General features: G+C 42.9%; 1 protein-coding gene across 3 annotated transcripts in view; it reads left to right on the plus strand.

Annotated features, from left to right (window-relative positions):
* The first annotated feature begins 13,003 nt into the window (after window positions 1-13,003).
* Window positions 13,004-14,810, plus strand: part of LOC121872983 — a 36,498-nt gene continuing 34,691 nt past the window's right edge. Inside the window, exons 1-2 of one of the 3 annotated variants that reach the window (XM_042376166.1) lie at window positions 13,041-13,093; window positions 13,377-13,544. The gene's annotated coding sequence lies outside the window, so the exon portion shown is untranslated. Of the gene's footprint in view, window positions 13,545-14,810 lie in introns of all 3 variants that reach the window. The other 2 variants (XM_042376165.1, XM_042376167.1) reach the window with 2 other exon arrangements.

Below are 14,810 nucleotides of genomic sequence, written 5' to 3' on the forward strand. Positions count from 1 at the left end.
TAGCCAACTCTGCATTGCCTCTTCGGGAAATTCGTGAAGAAAGGGAAAAGCTGTTCTGACACTTTGTTCTGGGAAAACCATGTTTCGGATTCCTCACAGCTCCTCTTGGATTACATAGCCGTAAAACAGGATAACAACAATTCCATGGAAATCGAAACATTTGACGAGATTATTCCCCTTGACTTTCAGTGTGGCCATGGGAACTATACACGATGTTGATGCATTGACTTCGCCGAAACAAGATTCTTAAAGAGAAGAGACTTAAGGAAGACCAAACTTTAACTAAGGGCCAAGGTGCAATGAACAGGTCTGGTCGGTTAGCGGAGTTTGGCATGACATGGCTATTGAACAATCGCTTAAAGACTGTGGGAATCACAGGCAACTTTGCACTGAGCATGAAGCACTTGAGAAAGATATTACTTGATTATACAGTTAAAGGCAGCTGCAACAGTTAGGACAAAACAACTGGGTGGACTTCATCATACACATAATGGTGACCTCCACAGGGAGGCTACCAAGAGCCACATCACAGTTGATGAGGCCACAAATCAGGAGATCGTCAATGTGGTTAACGAAATGATGGGGAACCCTTTCGTGATTGAGGATGGTGTTAGTCCAGATAATAGCCAACCACTTGTGACCATTGCAACAACTCTTGAATGTCCACCAGATGTCACTGAAGCACTGTGCAAAGTACCTGAAAATGGCCAAGTGCAAACAAAGGAATTTGTCACCATTAGACTGGTAAACGGGGAGACAGATTATCATGAACCGATTAGTAAATAAAATCTTCGCATATTTGCCAATATCGACAAAGGAGTTGTTAATAAGAAGAAACAGGCGCTACAGACATTGATCGCCAAATATTCAGCAAACTGGCGATCATTGGACAGTCTCATGATGTGGACATCAAGGAAATGTTCCAGTATGAATTAGCACCAGTTCCACTTTCTCTCCTGAAAGACAGAGAAACGTGGGATACTACCATGGCTTGAGAAGGACCATGCCACTGTTGAACTGCGAACTTCGAGTGAGCCAACACTGTGTGTGACCGATCTCATGATGTTGCCTCGGAGGGTGTGCATTGACACCGCGAAGTGCACCACACCACCTTTGGTGAGCTCTCAAATCAGCTGTTGGATACGGACAAATCATTAGCCATTCATTTGGAACCAGACAATGGTCCAATACCTCAGGGTGTCACCTGCTGGCAATAGGTGGGTGATTGTTGGCGATAGACACCTTGTACTAAACATTGTCGCTGCCTCCAGCACCCAAAGCAATACTGGTATTTACTTAATGGGGTTGCCATGTAGATTGTTCTGCGCGGAGGTGTAGTGTCGCAAAGATGATATAGTGTGCTGTGATGTACACCCACTAAAAAATTATTTGGCACCCTTTCGGCGTGATACAATATGACGCGGGTGCCGAATAATTTGTTAGTGGGTGTACACAAATGTAGCGTTAAGAACTCTGGTAATTGATGACTCTTCCTCTGAGTCGGACTCAAACCATGATTAGGAATATAAAAATAAAATAAGATGCATAATAATTGCAGCGTTATGAACCCTGAGAAAGACCTAATTTCTCTTAGGGTAGATAGTCTACTAACCCCTCGTGTCCAGTATCCCCTCTGTGCTCAATAAAATCATCTGGCGGTGCACCAAATAAAATATTAGATGTGGCGTCCCTGTACGAAAACGTTGCACACTCAAAATCGCCATTTACGTAACCATGGAAACTAAGGCTTAATCGATATTTTCCTGATCCGTCATTCCATACAATGAACATTTTTGATAATCCAGATATATTTCCTACGACACAGCACTATTTTGAACCACCAAGACGGAACAGCAAATGTACAACAGAAAAGAAAACCAAAAAGCCGATTTTTTCCGGTTTGTGACGTCATAATTATATGCAAATTAGCTGAACAATAGCAATAAGAAGCATGGCTGTTTAGAACAATCTCAGAGCTTTCATTCAACGCCCTCGTCATAATATGATGATGGTTGCCATGGAAACGGTTCTATAATAAAGAATTGCACCGCTCTCATGCCCTACACCCACCCTGGTGACGAACCCCATACATCACCCTAACAACTGCTACCATTAGCAATTTTCTGTCCGATCACGTGTGCTAACTCCATAACTAAGCCCCTTTTGGGATGTGGCTGGTGCTCGAACTCACTTGGCTGTTACTCCGCCCTCTCCTTCACCTCCACACTTGACCCATTTAAACAGTTTCTTCGTTCCTCTGTGAATTTCTGTCCAAAATAATCCTGTCTCGCACCCACCGTACTGCGTCTGTCTCACATTTCTACTACTGTCTTCACGCAAATCACATCTCTTACATTACTTAAGCCTTCGTTATTCTCTAGTTACCGAGTCGTCCTGGCACCTTCTCAATATACAACTATGCCCAACAACACCACACTATGTCTGGATTAAAGAATAACTCACTACAAAACGTGCCTTAGTTCCGACAGTGATGACAAACTAAGATTCCTCGGGTATCACGCACTACAGTCTGAATAAAATAAAGATTATTGAACTATCCTCTACAGCATTTCTTATTCTTAATCAAACGAGATATGCAAGATTTATTTCCTAAAGCCTGTGTGACCTCTCCCTTCCCCCTTTTCACACCCTTTCTTCCCCTCACACTCCCTTCCCCCTCACACTCCCTTTCTTCCCCCTCACTCTCCCTTCCTTCCCCCTCACACTCCCTTCCTCTCCCTCCCTCCCTTCCCCTCCTCCCTCACACTCCCTTCCCCCTCCCCCCCCCCACACTCCTTCCTCCCCCTCACACTCCCTTCCTTCCCCTCCACTCCTCCTTCCCCCTCCACTCCTTCCCCTCACACCCTCCCTTCCCCCCCCCCACACCCCTTCCTTCCCCTCACACTCTTCCTTCCCCTTCCCTCACACTCCCTTCCCCCCCTCACACTCCCTTCCTTCACACTTCCTTCACTTCCCGTCACACACTCTCCCCGCCCCTTCCACACCCTCAGCATTACAATAATACCACACACACACACACTCAGGTATATTAACAAAAAACATTAACTCAATACTCTCTTGCGACACACATACACTCTATCAACACAGATCTTAAGTTAATTGATCCTCCAAACACAGAAAGACACTCCCAAAATAACACAAACTTACCCCGGTCACAAAACTAAACGCATTCACGATACTAATTTTCAGAGTTAACACCTACAAGTACCTCACCTCACGCACCCACCATAACCAAAATTAAGGGTATGAAATTTTACCATTGATAGATTTGTTCAGTTTTGTATATATATATTTTTTTTACTTAATTATGGTTTTTGTGATAAAATAGTACAAATGTTATGGTTGGATGTGTTTATTCGCGTCCATACATTGTCCTCCCTCATTCACTCTCCCACCTGAATTCTCTCTTCCATTAGTCTAACGCCTGTCTCCATCCTCCTCATTCGCCTGCCTGCCCCCCACCCCCACAATAACCCCTGTCCTTCCTCTCCCCATTACCCCCGTTTCCTCCATAACTCCCACCTCTATTCACTTTTCCTTTTCTCTCCGATTCATCCCATTTCCCCCACCATGTCCTGGTGACTGTGCACACCTGCCCCCTCCCCCTCCCACACACTCTAACATGAAAGTTTATGTACCACCTTCAGAAACACACATTTAACTAGTGTGTTCCCAGAAGATTCGCCATCTAATACACAGCTTCAGGGGTGAATCTCTCTACCTGTGTTAGATACATCCTAACCTAACCACTAAGAGGTTTATCTGTGTCTTCAGCAAGACTTGCTATAGATGGCGGTGTAGTCGTCTTACTGGCTCACGGCCTACAGGTAACAACAGCTCAGTGGATCAAGAACCTCAGCCGCCGGAGGAAACACCGGAATCGACGCCAGGTAAATTTATTTGTAAACATATCACGTTGGTCTCAGGTGACCTTCACACAAGACGCTGTTGGCTGGCGGACGCCCTGCAAAGTTGTCAGTAACTAATAACACGGTAGGTTGAGGTGTGCGTGCTCATATTGATTGAGAGGTGTGTTGAAGCATGTGCCTGTGATAGCTGATATGTACAATCAAAGACAAAAGTCGTGTCGCGGTTTTGTCCGAAGATTAAATATAACTCGTGAAACATTATGAGAGCCCCTTACCACAAGGCAGAGCGCACCAAAAGTTTAGCCGTTTGGCATATATTTTCACCAAATTTCACGACACCACTTTCGCCTTTCATCGTACGTGTCAATGGTAAATAGTGTATGAGTGTGTTGGGGTGTCCGTGATAGATGATGTGTGTTGAAGTGTAGGCCCTACGTGTCCCTGGTGACAGGTATGTTCAAGCGTACGTGTCCATTATGACAAGTGTGTTTTGGCGTAAGTGATGATTAACCGTGGTGAGGTGTACATGTCAGTGAAGACCGGCGTGTTGAGGCCTCGTGACCATGACGGCAGGTGTGTTACTGTGACGCTCCACTAAGTTAGGGTGTTAGGCCTGTTACGTGATGGCAACCACCCGTAACTTAAAGTCTCAGTGTTGTGCGAATTTAGTAACCATAAAGTAGTTTATTTTAGGAAGCGGCCCTCATGTCACGACCACTGAGAGAGAGTAACATCCCCTAATACAATAAACGAGTCGAGTATTACAGCCACGCATTAAAACAAGCAAGGGATCACTTGCAGAACCTCCACCCCAGCTAATTTCACTTAAAGATTAACCTCCCTAACACTAACCTAACCTAACTTACATAGCCTATCTTAACCTAACCTAATCCCAAACCCAAATAGTGTTCAGGTGGCTAATCTTTAGGTGATATAAGCTGGGGTGGAGATTCTTCAGGTGATCCCAAACAAGTATATTATTCCTGTCCTGATATTTACACTGTCCAATTGAAGGTTAAAAAATGTAAGAATCTCTCACTAGACGGGTGTCCAGGCGAATCTCGGAGACCAGTTTGTTATGACTGCAGGGGTGTGTTGTGAGGGTTGAATAAAACAAAAGTCACGGGAAGCGCGCGCCGGCACGTTCTTAAGCGGTTGCCCCCCCCCCCCTACTCTTGGACTGTGGTCAGAATGTGTGCCATGTGGCTATGAGACTGAAAATGTGTACTTCGCAAGATATGTTTTTATTGGGTAAAGTTGACAGGGATTACAAGTGTAGGGATCATTATTTGACGAGTTCCTCATTTATATGCACTGCACCCTGTATAACAACACCATGCACACTCTTATCTAAATCCAATATCCGTTACTTCTTCGTTAAGCCGAAAACAACTTCATCACCTAAATATTAGCAACAATCAATCAACGGTAATGCAATGCAGTGGTGGCCTTCATGTAACAGATGTGAAGCTGTTTTATTGCCCTGGTAGGTGTTAGGTATATATGGATTTACATTCCAGAAAAAGATATTTCTTTGTTTTCCTCATGGATGTGTTGGTTGATAGTCCTTTAATAATCTTACACCTCCTCACACAACATTAACTTGGCTTTAACACTGAGGACACTGCCCGCAGCCTCGCGCTACTGTATCCAATAACTTTCTTCAAACATTCCTATCCCTTTAGCTTAATCAAACCAAGGTTGTGCTGAGTATATGTTAACAGGTGTCAACGCCTATAAAAGCAGTATTCGTTTCGAAATATATTAAAAACTTAAACGAAGTTTAAATTAACAAATTGCAAGCTGACTTTTTACCCGCGATGTCACGATGGTCGTAAGCCACAGTTTTAATGAGACCAACATAGCCAAATCATTTCTCTCGTTCCAGGAGTCACATCGATACTCTTTCTCTAACAGGAGCCTCTCTATGTCTGTGAAGGTGTATCGCCCTCACAGTAGTTACCTGTTATTGACAGTCTGCTGGCGGTCTACACAACACAGCTGCGATCAGGTTCAAGAAAAGTCCCAACTTGATTTTGTACCTTTGTCACTCAATGGCATGTGTTAACAAGCAATTTAAGAAGCTACTTAAGAAGATTAAGTGAACCCTGTTTGAAAGCAAAAGACTTCCTGTTCTCACTGTTTGGTCGTTCATAACCAAGTTCAAACCAAAACATTAGCCTAGTTGAGTCCATTTCTCTTGGCGAATGGCCTCAGTGACAGCATCGTCCAGTGAGGCATGTGTGTTGTTTGCGTATTGTGAGACGGTAAAACAAAAACTAAAGATTACGATGGTGCCAGGAAGTAGACTACATCCACTCCCTCACCCATGCCGGGTGTGAAAATGATGAGTCTATCCACCAGTCGGAGTAAACCACCAACAATAACCTCAACTCCCCCACTTATGTATCCCGGTGATGACAGTTTAACTACCAATCGAAGGAGGTTATGGCAAAACAAATCTCTTCAAAACCTCCAGATGTCCATTAATATACAACACACACACACACTTGCAACATTGTCTTCCCGTGGGCTGTTTCGCGCACCAGCTGTTGAATATCGACCACAAGCTAAGTCAGTGAAGCACGCAATGCTGGCCTGGTCTCTTCCCGTCTAAAGGCACTGCTAACTTGTAAACTAATTTGACCACATCCATTTTGGAAACTAATTTAGAGAGTTGTGGCAGGCGAGGGTAATTAATGCAGGTTTCATTATCTTCTAAATATTTTGTCTTCTAAACACATTATATCAATTAACTGCTTTATTTTTTGTCGATGTAGCTGTATCATTGTTTGGGTTATATCTGTCTTTTAAGTTTACGATCTTGACAAGTGTATTTGTAGTTCTTAAGTTCAGTTTGAGAGTCTTCCCACCAATAACAAAGTAGTGGTGACGCAGCAGCTGCCAAAAAGGACTGGCCAGCGAGGTTGACTGACTCCAACTACCCTGTTACAACAGCTGACCTTCAAAACAGACGAAAACATTGTAATAAAAAATATATATAAATAAATAAAATAGATAATTATAATTGGACTTGTTTTTATATTTAATCCATTCTATTTAACAATGGCAAACAAGAAATTAAAACCTCATTCTTATAATCAAATTTCAAAAGGCCTTTTTAGTACAGATTACTGTGTGCAATGTACTGTACGCGTGTGTGTGTGTGCTGACTATCACATTACCGGGTCAGCGGGGCAGGTGGCTAATTTTCTTGGAAACGTTAAGTGAACATAAAACTTGTGCTAAAACTGATGGCCAATTAAAGATTACGACACAAGCTGGAGTTTGAGCAGGCGGGTGTTTACTTGGGAGGGTCGATAAATTTCAGAATGAACATTGCGACTAATTTTGTATCGATAATTTTTGGGGTGACCACATACTACCTGGCAGCCACATTATGTGATGACGTGAATTACGATCACAAAACGTGGATTAAGGGAACATATAATTGCATGTATTTAAATATTACTAACTTGAAATTGTCTACAACCAAACAGTGAATCAGTTCAATTATAAATCAATTAAAGATACTGACTACCCGGAACTAACAGAGTAATAGCATCGCGGGCCCGAGTTTTTCCGCCAATCACTTGACTCAACCCATTTATACGCTAATTTTCCGAAAATTCTTCGATATAATTTGTTTGTTTGTCTCAGCCCCCCCCCCTTCACACTCCACATTCTTCCTCTGTATAACTATTTTGATTATTAATTATTTATTACTGACACACAACGGACAGTACAGCCCCGCCATCGCCTCTCTCATACTCCCTCACACAGTGGACATTTTTTTTAAACATCACTCTTGACCTGCCCCACACATCTACCTGTCACCAAGAACTTCTGAAGGTGTGGTGCTCTCAAGTACTGTGGACATTACTGGCTTGCAACACGAGCAGGAGAGAAACGTTGGCTACACACTCTCACACAAAGTCAACTTTACGTGCTGCCCACGACCCGAATCATGGAAGGTTTGTACTCGAATGTTTTCTTGTCACTGGTTATGTGAAGACTCGTATAACTGAGTAAGTCTAAGTTCCATATTTCTCGTGTATGTATATATATATATATATATATATATATATATATATATATATATATATATATATATATATATATATATATATATATATATATATATATATATATATATCATCACTGTAGATCTAGGTATATGCTGATAACCACAAGGAAAGAAGAAAACACGAAGTTCCCAAGCGCTTTCGTGTAATTCACATCTTCAGGGGTGAGCACAGACTAGAGAGAGAAATACAAACCAAGGTGTATATATACAGAGGAGGGTGAGACCAGGTCCACAATGGTCAGGTATTAGGTAATGACCCTACTAATCTTTAAATAGCACACAACGGTTGGTGGTATATATCATCAAGACCTTAACTATATGTATTTTCTTCAACCCAGTTAACAAAGACGAATTAATGTAGGAGAGTGTGAGACGCCGCTCCAGTATATTTGACCAAGGCTGCGACAGTTACAGCTCTCTGACTTACGGCTGTGAATAATAACTATATACAATATTGCTCTGAAATTTACCGAAACGTTAAGATATTACAATAATCAGTTCGGGTTGGGTTAATCTGGAAAAATATATGTTTCAACAGTGAACTGCAGAAGTCGTAATTGCCGCAAGTGATGTGTTACATCACTGCTGCACCACACTCGAGGTTAGTGGTGGCAGAAGGAGAGGGAGGGAGGGAAGGAAGGAGTACATAGTGACCTGGTGTGCATTAGGCTAGTAGTCACAGTAGCATTGATCACCCGTGTAAGCCAGGTCAGGTCAGGTCACCATACAACGCCACAGGACTGGGTCAATTTGGGCAGGTGGAGGAGGTAATGTTGCACAGTTTGAAGATCCCGTCGGTGTTTATATAAGGGAGTGTGTAATGAGAAGAGGAAATAAATTTGAAGACAATAACTATATTGCATCACGTGAAGAAGAGCCCCCCAGTTTATTTCTTTTGATGATTAAACACACTAACGCTATCTGGGGTTTTTTCCTTAGGTTAACATTAGCGTCGGGTTGTTACTTTTAAGGTGAAATATGTCGGGGTGTCTAATCTTCACGGGATCCATAATTCTAGTATATAAGAACACTTCTGGTGGTTTACTTTACCTATAAACTCTACCGAAAACACTCGCATAACTGATCCTGTCAATATTTACAATATGTAATTTCTTCGCCCAAGCCCAGTTGTCTCAAGCAGGATGTTCTACGCAAGGTTACAATGATTCTTTATACCTTGGTTCCAGGGGCGGATTCAGGGGGAGAGTTCTGGGGGGTTCCGGACCTCCTTTTTATCAGAAATTTTGTATAGTAAAGAGTAATTACTAATGACCTCAATATCTCTAAATATCAAGTGCACTTGACTTTAGTAAATGGCCTCAAAATGCCCATGATATTGGTCAGATTTAAAAAAAATCTGGGGGAGGGCTTACAGCCCCCTGCTGGGTGGGCCCCTGGGTTCTACGGAGCTTGTGGGTGAGCCAGAGCTGCAGGGCCTGACACATGTGAGGAATAATAGCTCCGTAAAGGTTAAGTAATATCACACACGAACACCAGTGACGCTGACAACACCCAGGAAAGTGACTGTACGGTATATTAAACACGACAATACAAGTACCTGCTGACTGGGAAGTAATTGTCATAACAAGGAAGATTTGCTAAATAAAAAACGATAAAAATAATGAAAAACAAGATGCAGAGGTAACTGAGAGAGAAGAATAAAAAGTGAGCAAGAAAAGATAGAATCACAATTAATGGGAACATCTTGAAGGAATTCATCTTAATTAAAGTCTTGTACTAGTCTCATTATTATTTCCCAGGAAGGAGGTTTATGTCCTACTCATGGTGTGGAGGTCTGAGTCAATTATGTCTCACTACCCAAGGGGGAGAGGTAAGAGGTAACTACTCTACCTTAAAATAAAATCCTATTCACGAGACGGACAATCCACTCCTCCAGGTGACCCCCACACTGTGTACACGCCGCCAAGGTGCAGCTTAATACACTTGAAACTCATGTAATTGGAGATTATTAACGAGAAAAATTCCTAATTATTATATCTTGGCCTTTGTCATATGTGCATCTAAACCCACAGATAATGAGGTAGTAAACTAGTAAATTCCAACGAAACACAACCGAACGTGATCTAAAATGAGCGGAACTTCCAAATAAACAAACGGAGAACTACTGCATTGTTGACATTGGACGTAATTACTGAGGTAATGACGCCACGGGGTTACGACACTGAAGTCATCATTGTCAAATAATGTCAAAGGCCAAGTACAGTAGCAGCAGTGTCTCAGGAGGACTCTGGTGCTGGAGTTAATGAGGATATTTTCTTACACGTCTCCCACGAAGACAACCATCCTTACTACAACCAAACATTCGTGCACCGACACATAATAAGGTGTCTTAGTACTGATGTCTGGACACAAACATACCATTAATAATGTGTACACAGTTACTACATTATCCTGCTACCGCCACAATGGCACACACACAAAATAATTTAAGAATGAATTATTGATGATAACAAGATCCTTGTCGTCAGTCCCCCACAGTCTTCAGCGTTCATGTAACTGTAGACACTCTCCCTAATAGTTTGTATATTATCCTAACCTATATTTTTCCTGCAATTTGTCCTCCTCAAGGCCATCAGAGAAGATGGAGATTCGGTATAATAGAGCACCAGCCATATTAGCAAAGGGTATTATGCAATTTTACCCACCAAACAAAACTGCAAAAGATCACACGTAATGTTCTTAACCTAAATTAACCCCGCAGGTAACGTTAGGGTATCCAATCACCAGGTGAAATAAGCTGAGGTGCCTAATCTTCGCGTGGTGTAAAATGTATTGAAGCTGTAATATAACCCGGTAGAAATAAATCATAAAAGAGGAATGAATAAATAAGGTACATAAGAAAAACAGAATGAGTGGTAACCAGTGTGAGACGTATCGCCACAAGGACGTCAGTCAGTGCGGGCGAGCAAACCCACCGACAACCGTTGCTAGTCGAGGGGCCCTTGGAGGGTCGGGTCATGAGTCAAGGTCCTCCCGCTGGAGAAAGTGTCATGTACCTCCTCCCTCCCGCTCCCCTCACCCATACCAGCCCCATCATCTATCACCTGTCCCTCAATCCACACCATCCCCTTCAACCACCACCAACCCCTTAACCCACAACCCAACTCTTCAGCCACAATCTACCCCTTCATCTACTACCATTTCTTCCAATCACCATCACCCTCTCTATCCTTGGTTTTATCCTCTCCCCATATCTGTCTCCTAACATTCTCATGTCTCTGTCTCCAAGGCAAACCTCCCTGGCCTCCTGCTAGCCCTCTCACTAGTCCCCCTCTACCAACAACCCCCCAATCTTCCTCCTCACTCCAGACCAACACACCAGAGTACCGTCAACTAACTCCTCTCTGGTCGTCTACCCTTTCACTGATGGTGGGAGTGGTGGTGACGGTGGTGATGGTGACTGTAGTGATGGTGAAAGTGGTGATGGCGGGGATGAATATTGTGGTGCAGGTGGTGGTGACGGTGGGGATAAATACTGTGGTGCAGGTGGTGGTGGTGACGGTGGGGATAAATACTGTGGTGCAGGTGGTGACGGTGGGGATGAATACTGTGGTGCAGGTGGTGGTGGTGACGGTGGGGATAAATACTGTGGTGCAGGTGGTGACGGTGGGGATAAATACTGTGGTGCAGGTGGTGACGGTGGGGATAAATACTGTGGTGCAGGTGGTGGTGACGGTGGGGATAAATACTGTGGTGGTGGTGGAGACGGTGGGGATAATACTGTGGTGCAGGTGGTAGTGGTGGTGACGGTGGGGATGAATACTGTGGTGGTGGTGAATACTGTAGTGCAGGTGGTGGTAATAATGGTAGTGCTGGTGGTACCTAAGATACAAGATGTAATAATAGTGACGGTAACTGGTTCTTGTGATGATGATAATGGCGAGTGTGGTTATAATGATGGTGGTGATGCTTACTGCCTTCGCCTGATGACTTGCCGGAGGCAGTCACGTATCGTCTCCGTTAGTTCAGCCTCTCAGGGACGTCGGCTTTCTGGGACGTCTGCTCTGTGAGTGTGTGTACGCTCGAGTTCTGTGTGGCCTTGGGTGTACATTTTGGGGATACATACGTTCTGGGGCGTGTAATATCTCAAGACGTCTTCCTTAAACTAAACTTTGAATAAGTAAGTATTGTTTTCTAGCACACGTCTTGGCTTTTATATGGTCGAGACCACCGCCACCAGCCCGTAGTAGATGTTGTGTCTTGACGTGCACTCAGGAATTTTGTATCCTGGAACGCACGTGATATGGCTCCTAAACTAACTGTCTTCTTCCTCCACATGCCCTAAGAAGACACATAAATCGGAGGCTTCAAAGTTGTCGGCTTGATGGAAAATCTGTCTCCTTGATGCACAATCCACGTTGCTGTCACTGTTGTCAGGCGCGGTATTCTAAACTCGCGCGCACACACTTACACTGTCCCATAAACATGATGTTCTTCCTGGGCTACTCGCATTCTTCGCAGCCACTTATAATCTCTTGCTGGTAACTTCTCAGCATCTTTAGGAATTCTTATAATTCTTATCTTACTCTTCCATAATACATTATCTCCTACAGGTTATGGCCAGCGCCTTTGTTTTCGGGGGTGTGGAGTAATTTTTTAAATTGATAACGAGTTCTACACAGCCGTAACACCTAAGGTGTTTTTCTTTCGTTGTTACATGGTCTTGGGATTCAGCGTTAGTCCCAGGTATGATTATCACAGTTAATCACCACCAACGTCATCAGCTGTTGTTTAATCATCCAGGAGACTCTGGAGGTTGCGGTCGTGACCTGCCTTGATGGATGTCTAAAATACAATGTAAACGTTTTGTTAATTCCTCCTCGACACACACACACTGCTTCCATCTCTCCTCAACAACTCTCACTCTTACACCTCTGTTTCTCCAGCACGACGCGCTTCCCTTCCTCTCATAATAGCCAGTCATCTTTAGCTGTACACCACCATCGCATCTCCTGGAAGGCGAGTCCTGGGGGTCGTGGTTGGGTGTACTGTAGGTCTGTAGGAGATGGTGGAGCGGCGGCAGTGTGCGACTGGAGACGGTGGTAACTGGACGCACGAGCAGCGGTGTACAGTACAAGTTGCTCGCTCAGTTCAGGTGCATCACCTTAGTCAAGTGGTTATTCAACAACGCTAAGTGATATCATAAAAAGAAAAACTTATATACGATAAAACAATACCTCATTTTGACAAACTTGTCTCAAACTGAAAAAATGATTTCTTTAAGACATGGCGGGTATTATAATTATTAAATATGAATTTTAATGTTGATAATAAAAATATATTATGAAAAACTTCCCTCAGCAGTGGAACTTCTGGTGAATGAAATATTCTCGTATACCATTAGTATCACCTTTGTTAAGGCTAATCTTTGTTTATAGTGTAAGAACTGGTGATACCATATATAAGAAACCCTCATCAGCACAAGGTGGACGTACTGACATTATTCTTTGTGGAGTGATCTTAAGCAACGCCTCTGTCTACAGCAGCGAGAGATGACACACATGAAGCTAAGAAGAGGCGTGTATTGATATCTTAAAAGATGGAAGGTAAAAACAAATTTCTTGTGATTTTACAGATGGTTGCCATGACGGAATGACCGCATTGAGGCTTGCGTGACGTGTGATGACCTAGTGTTATGAGGCGTTTAGTGTGTGTGTGGTGAGGCGGGTCTTAGAGAGAGTGTGAGTGTGTATGTGTGTGTGTGTGTGTGTGTGGCGAGGCGGATCTTGACACTATACAGTATAGCAACATTGTGGTACACTGGGTTAAAAGGATATCACCATAGTACGGTGCATCATTTTCCTGAAACAAGTACAAACACTGCCTTCCGCTCTAGAAATTCGAATTACCACAAGAAAAATACATTAGTAAAAAAATTCAGTAAAACTGAAGAATAATAGAATGTAAAACAGGATTAAAAAAATTATATATATTACTCCTAACGTGCGAGTAATTACACCACACATTTTACCTGTGTTTCCCGAGCTTAATCATGTGAACTACGACCTGTTGTTTCTTCCATACACCTCCCCCCCCCCCCATTCGCTGATGACGGGAGGAGGCAATGACACTGTCTATATAGCCTGAGACTGCCTCATCTCGTCAGTCTACACACATGCATCGAAAAATCCGGACAAGTCAGCCAAACAAAGTCGAACCTTAATGTAACATGGTAGTAAGGTTGAGGGTGATTCAGTGAAGCCTTCGGAAATTATATCAAAAGGTCAATGCGGACTGGAGGCGTGGATTATAGAGGTGTAAATTATAGGGTAGCGACCTCAGCCAGTGAGTAATGATGATCACATACCACCTCCTGGAATGTGTGTTGACCCAGGCGGCCAATGATAGACGGGTAAGAGTTTTGACACACGTTTTCACCTGATTTAGTTTTTAATTGTTGACAACTAGTGTATTTAGTAATCAGCAATATTACACACGTAAAGAATTTTAGTTATTAAAGCTCGGTAATGCATTAGAAGAGAACGGAATCATCTCGCACATACTGTATAATCTACAAGATTAACTTTCTTATTTACTTACTCACACAGAAGTTTGTGACGATTAAATGTTAAACATTTGCAGGCTGAATGAGATATAGAACGAAAAAACAGAAGAAAAAAAAATGTCCCCCACCTTTGAGGAAGACAATAATAGTTTAATAATAATGTTACTAATAAGGTAGCCGAATGTAGTAATAGTAGTCCCACAACAAAGCAACATTTGTGTTATTGAAGGGATTCAAGGTAATATTGTCTTCCGCAGTGAAGATGATTCTTTGTAATTTCACAGTTGAAAATAATACCATTGTGAAA

Source organism: Homarus americanus, unplaced genomic scaffold (assembly GCF_018991925.1).
Source record: "Homarus americanus isolate GMGI-L3 unplaced genomic scaffold, GMGI_Hamer_2.0 scaffold11022, whole genome shotgun sequence".
Lineage (NCBI taxonomy): Eukaryota > Metazoa > Arthropoda > Malacostraca > Decapoda > Nephropidae > Homarus > Homarus americanus.